The sequence below is a fragment of the Mytilus galloprovincialis genome, chromosome 10 (genome assembly GCF_965363235.1).
Source record: "Mytilus galloprovincialis chromosome 10, xbMytGall1.hap1.1, whole genome shotgun sequence".
In the NCBI taxonomy this organism is placed as follows: Eukaryota; Metazoa; Mollusca; class Bivalvia; order Mytilida; family Mytilidae; genus Mytilus; species Mytilus galloprovincialis.
Window position 1 is genome coordinate 26834887 of NC_134847.1, and position 6725 is coordinate 26841611.

The 6725-nt window shown below is 33.0% G+C and overlaps 1 long non-coding RNA gene across 1 annotated transcript; it reads left to right on the forward strand.

Moving 5' to 3' along the window:
- Window positions 1–4736, forward strand: LOC143049060 (uncharacterized). Its single transcript, XR_012970032.1, has 4 exons — window positions 1–121; window positions 400–517; window positions 2518–2609; window positions 4642–4736. It is a non-coding gene; the product is annotated as an uncharacterized LOC143049060 (long non-coding RNA).
- The last annotated feature ends 1989 nt before the right edge of the window (window positions 4737–6725 follow it).

The following is a 6725-nucleotide window of genomic DNA, read 5'->3' on the forward strand; positions in this document are numbered from 1 at the left end:
GATTGTGACGTTACGCGTCCAAAAGAAAACAAATAAATTCGAAATCAACAAAATGCTGACTTGCAATAGTTTAGCTGATAATGTATGGAACGCGTTGACAGTTTTCAATTTTTTATTCGTGGTAAAGTATAAATTAACAACCAGATTAGTTTATTAGTTTAATTAAGTTCGTTTTTGAGTTTACAAAAAAAACTTAGTTTTAGAGACAGTTCGAATTCAAATTGAGTCAAAATGGTTTAGTCTTGAAGAAAAACGTGTCATTCTCTAAAAAAAACATGCATTGATTTATTTTTCAATTACAGGCTTTAAAGATAGTCTGAACACTTTGCTGTGTATACATTGTTTCTTAGTTATGACCCACGTACCAACATTCAATACGAGATTTCTTTTATTTTGCAGCACTGTTCACTATTATTTATGCTGTTTGAAACATTTCCATGGACACCTATTTGTAAAGTTCTCACTTTGATCGTCACATGCGTGGTGCTACAGGTATTGTGGAAAAGAAGAAACACAGGTACAAACATTTATTTGTTTTTTATTTACCGGTTCCTTTTCTCTTTTTATTTTATAGATTTTTATCACCTGATTTTACTAGTAGATCAACATGTGGTTACCATTTGAATTTTCAAATTAAATGTATGAGTGTAGCCTTCTGGTGTTATTTTTCATTTGGATTTGTTTGTGCCATTTGATTTGTCTATTTTTCGTTTTCCGTTTAGAGTTTTGTAAACTTTTGTCTCATGCTCTCTGTAATAAACGACATACTAGAAGATGCCCGCGAAATCGCGGTACAATAGGGAAATTGTTGAAACAAATAGTTTTTTTTTTTAATTTCGCAGGCAGTACGTCGACTAAGAATGCGCGAAAGCGTATAAGACACGGATCGATAACTGTCTCGGAATAGGGATATTTCCTCAAAATTTGGACAAGGTTCACTTATGGCACAAAATGGCCTAAAATACCAACTTTATCATAACACACCAAAAAGGTCTCAATTTGGTTCATAAATTTCAAAAGTCCAAATGCTAAATATATCAATTCTTTTCATAAGAGTTCATAATATTTTTCAAAGTAAGCCCATTTCGGACATTTTGTCAAAATATGACGATTGTGTGCATTTTTCAGACCTAAAAGCTTTAGAAACGCCTTGGCCGCCACCTACGATCCAAAATGTTTTGTCACCAAAAGATTCCAATTTTGATATAGAAGTCATCAATATAAAAACTTTTTGGATCGTAGATGGCGGCAAAGGTTAAATCCCCAAAACAATTAAAATTATGGGGGAAAAGTACCAAATTTGACCTTTTTAATACAAGTTGTCACGGTTTATTTAAGGGGTCATAGCTCCATAAATTGTAAAGGAAAGTGCCAGATTTTTTTTGTCTTAATAGTATTATCCCAAGTGTTTTCTATGTGAAATTTGTGATTTTTTGGCCCGATTTAAAAAAACATTAAAAATCCAGGGCCAATTAGAACCCTTCGTGAACCTTCTCCTTTGGCCGCGTTTTCTGTGAAAAAAAAGAATGTTTTAAAAACAAATTAGGAAGTGCAAAACACTACAATCATACGTCATATCACAAATACTTCCGACTTGTTAGCGGCTCAATAAAATCGGTTTCTTCCTTTATTATTATATTGGAATTTTCTCATTGTTGAAGGCCGTACGGTGACCTATAGTTGTCATTTTGGTCTCTTGTGGACGGTTGGCTCATTGGCAATCTACCACATCTTTTTTTTATAGATACAAATCCAGTGACCACGCTTCGCTTACCGGGGATGATCTTCTCCAGATTAAAAGGAGCTAGCTTTTTCTATAAAGTTCAACTAAAGTGACAGTGATTTTATGTCTGGTTCATGAAGTTTGGTAGTACAAAAATAGCTACTTCTTATCTTAATATACTATTCCAACGAAACGACCTGGCAACAGGGGTTCTAAAATGGTCACAAGTCTTTATTAAGCTTTCATATGATACCAACCTAATTACCAAATATTTTACCCATCAACAAAGTTACAATTATGCGTAGGAAATATTTTGTTATATATATAGTATTTTCCTGTATGTTCTTTCTGACAAAGTTAAAGCTATGCGTAGGAATTATTTTGCTTAACTTGTGTAGTACGTACTTTCCGCTATATGTTCTTTCTGTCAAAGTTAAATCTATGCGTAGGAATTATTTTGCTTAACTTGTGTAGTACGTACTTTCCTATATGTTCTTTCTGACAAAGCTAAATCTATGCGTAGGAATTATTTTGCTTAACTTGTGTAGAACGTACTTTCCTGTATGTTCTTTCTGACAAAAAATACATCTATGGGTATGAACTATTTTGTTTGACATTTGTTTTAGTTCTCTGTATTTTTTTTCTTATAGAGCCCTGGGAACAGTGTATCGGTAATATATATGTTCCTGTCGAGCCCTATAATCAGTGGTTTTAAACATTATATAAGATATGCTCCCAGTATGTTGATATTCAATCTTAACAAGTTACTTGGAAAAGCACATTTTACATTGTAGTACGTCAATGGGATGTATTAATCTTCTATGAACCTCTGGAAGATCCATGGAAAGAACTTGTAGGACATCCATCTAATTATCAAAAAGATGTGGTAAGTTTATGGGTAATTTGGTCAATAGAATATAAGTTCTCTTGCCAATTTGACATTGGAAAAATTACAATTTTTTTTCACTGAACAGTCAGAAAAGGATAATAAACAAATATAGACCAGGTCTGACTATTCGAATACATATTTATTTCATTTTTTATGTATTTTAAATAGTTAGAAAAGTATTTTACAAGATTCGTTGCAAGAAGCCGTCTCAGAGATATTGTGAAGATATCAGCTTTTGACCAGTGTTTAATGTCTCACTTTGACATGTTTGAGATGACGAACATTAATAAATGCATCGCTTTTTTTGCTTTTTGTACCGATAAACATTACACTGAACACAATAAATTAAACTTAACACTCGACATAACACTGAACACTAGACATTAAACTTAATACTCGATATTACACTGAACACTAGACATTAGACATTAAACTTAACACTCGACCTTACACTAAACACTAGACATTCAACTTAACACTCGACTTACACTGAACACTCGACATTAAACTTAACACTAGACATTAAACTTTACAATGGACATTACAATAAACACTTGACATTAACTTAAGACTCGACATTACACTGAACACTATACACTAAACTTAACACTAGACCTTACACTGAACATTCGACATTACATTGAACAATTGACATTAAACTTAACACTCGACATTAAAATTAACACTCGAAATTAAACTTAACACTCGACATTACACTGAACACTAGACCGACATTACACTGAATCCTAGACATTTAACTTAACACTCGACATTACATTGATCACAAGCAATTGATTGGTGTAGTGGTTAGTGCATCGGACTGCTAACACAAAGGTTCCTGGTTCGATTCCCGTTCTGGGATGACAATTTCAGGGACTGAATTTTCGGCTCTCCTTTGACACCATTTGCGAGTATGGTCTTAAGGAAACGATGATAGTCCGTCGGAAGGGGACGATTAATGGCTGACCCGTGTTAAGAGAGAGCCATATCTCTTGCACGTAAAAGACACCCTTGTAGATTTCGAAAAAGAGCAGGATAATGCCGCTACAAGGCAGCACTCGCACCCGCAATGTGGAAAGGAATTAATATAAGTTGCAAAACTTGTTTCCCAATTCAATATAAATAAATATGTTTTAACTAAGCTAATGATTTAACATTCGACAGTACACTGAACACTAGACGTTATACTTAATACTTGACATTTATCAAAGACTTATGCGTAACACTTTAATAACACTAGGTATTACACTAGACATTTAACTGAACAATATACATTATACTCAAAATTTGAGATTACACTGTACTTTGGACACTATACTTAAGGTAGATTCATGGTATACCGCCATCTTCGATTGTACAAACACAGTAAAAACCCGGTCTAGTTATTTGCCCAATCAGCAAATTTGGATACAGATTTGCAATGTATTGGTTAGACTGTTTATTTCTTATAAAGACAACTTAGTTATTTATTGAATAATACAAAATATTTAAACAAATATCAAAATTTTTGCCTTTAGAATATTTTTTTCTTCAAATAAGCCATTTAAGGGAAGATAACTCTTTTAGGAAAAAATTTACACTGGACTGATAGCAAATTTTTTAATTTTTACTTGTGGAAAAAAAACAAGTTTGGTGACACCCTTTTTTATTTTTATTTTCTTGAAAAATATTAATATATTTTCACAATTTATTTCAAAATTCTATCTCATAGATTTTTTTTTATGCGCACAAATGTGTTTTTCCATGAACAATCTAACCATATTTAGGCAATTTTCAACGACTCATAGCTTGAAAAATAGCATGGTGACCCATACTTTATTTTTTATTTTTGAATAGAGCATAGTAAAATCTTCATTTTGGCTAAGTATAAGAAAAATATATACTTATGATCTACCTTAATACTAGACATTTCATTTAACTTTAAACTAACCTTTTGACTTTTGGACATTGTTTTGCTTAGTTGCATTCGTTTTCTTTCTTAATTTATACTGGTATATTTTAATATATCTTCTTAATTTTATGTTTTCAGATCGACAACGAAACGACTATGATAACGAAGAAAGCTGACTTTCATATTCAACATTATTCATATTTCTGATAATAAAGATTACGTTATTTGAATAACTTCATAGTGTTTTATTTCTTATTAATGAAATGAGATGTGCGACACACGCCAATAGATAGTAACACAATTATAAGAAATAACAGAAAGATTTTGGGGCAACATGCAGTCACCCATTCAAAATGCCTAACTTCGAATCGTCCTTAGTCTGAAAAAAGTTGTGAATAATTTTAACCGACACAAGCAAATATCTGCTATTAGCATACAACTGTTCCCAGAATGTTTGATTTGGATGCAGAAAATTAATATTCTAATGCTACCACGTTTGTAACGTCCATTTTGATTACATAACGTCAATTATTTACATGGCATCAATTGACAATTGAGGCTATGGGACGTACGCGCAAGCGCAGACGGCAAATGACATATTTTAAATACATGTTTTAACGTTGTTTTCTGTCAGTTTCATTAGAATGGAGATAACAATATTGTATTTTAAGCTCTGATGGCATCAATTGGGGATTTGATGGTCGCAAATTAAGTTTACTGGTGACGCGTTAGTACAAAGTACTAGTTTGAAGTGTTTGAACCAGTGTTATCTGCAAAAAACTTCCATAACCATGTTTGTTATAAATTTCAGGTGATATCAAACTTTTTTTAAATGACAGGAGCAAAAATGGAAAAATATAGCAATAAAAGGGCTACCCAATGTGTATAGTATTCAGAACACATAACGTGACAGAAATAAAAAGAAATGATTCTGTCTGTAGGTGGTCTGTTGCATGGCAAACATTTGAAAGCAGATTTCACTTGCCAACAATACATTTCCAAGTCACGTTTCGGTCTTGAACTGAATTGCCTCAAATCGTTTGCCGCATCAGAAAAAAGGATCAACATATGCCATTTGAGTTATTTTTGTGAAATACGCTGAGAACTTTTTGAACCAAAACTGTTCAACTATCTTTAATATGTTCTTGTTGGGGCCAAAATTAAAGGCAAGTGGAATATTGACGATTTTCACTTTTGTCGTGGTCAAATTTGGTATTATTATGTTCAGGAGTTATGACCCTTTAATAATACATAGCTGTGATAATACATATTATTGTTATGCACATGTGTTTGTTTTTTTCGAAATACGACAATCTGTCGATACCTATATTTTGGCATTGCACAAGGTCGTGTTTTTCTCTGACTGATAATGAAGCCTTTACACTAAATCCATTGGATGTTAGATGTGGCACTGACTGATACAATCATTTTCTTTATTGCTATTAGCGCTGTTAGTGACTGCGAATACCTTCAGATCTATACTTAATGTCTTTTTTGTTGGTATAGGGATGAGGAATGGATACATATGATATCCTGTCACGTTCAGATATGTTTGTCTGCTTTGTGTCGATCTAATGAGTAAAGCCCTTTTCGACTGATTTGTATAGTTTGCTCTTATGTTGTGCTGTTACACCACTGTCTCATGTAAGGATATAGTTAATATCTCTCAAATATGTTTAAGACCGCCACATATCAGTTGTATGTGCCTGTCCCAAATCAGGAGCCTGTATTTCAGGGGCTGTCGTTGGTTTATATCTGTCATATTAGTTTTTCGTAAATTATTTTGTTATGAATTAGGCCGTACGTTCACTCAAAGGGATTGTTTTATATTTTTTATGTCGATGCCGTTAATAGCCGACTATACGGTATTGGTTATTCTCATTGTTGAAGGTCTTACGGTTACCTTTTGTTCCTCACATCCGCTTCATTTGATATTTGGTGAAAAGTTGTCATTGGCAAGGATACCACATCTCCTTAATCTTATTTTAAATATTATCAATGAAAAAATGAATTTCGTTGTGAATAGTAAAAAAATAACTGACCCTACTAGAACAATCGTTTACCAAACACTTAAAAAGTCAAGTTCGTTGATTGCAGTTTAGTTTTTTGTATACACATGGAGCGCAACGTCTACATCGATATCGTTGTGCATGCCGTTGGTTGTCTTTACTGGAGAACTGTGACGTTACGTAAAACCATTAGCTACCATTATTGCCCAAGCC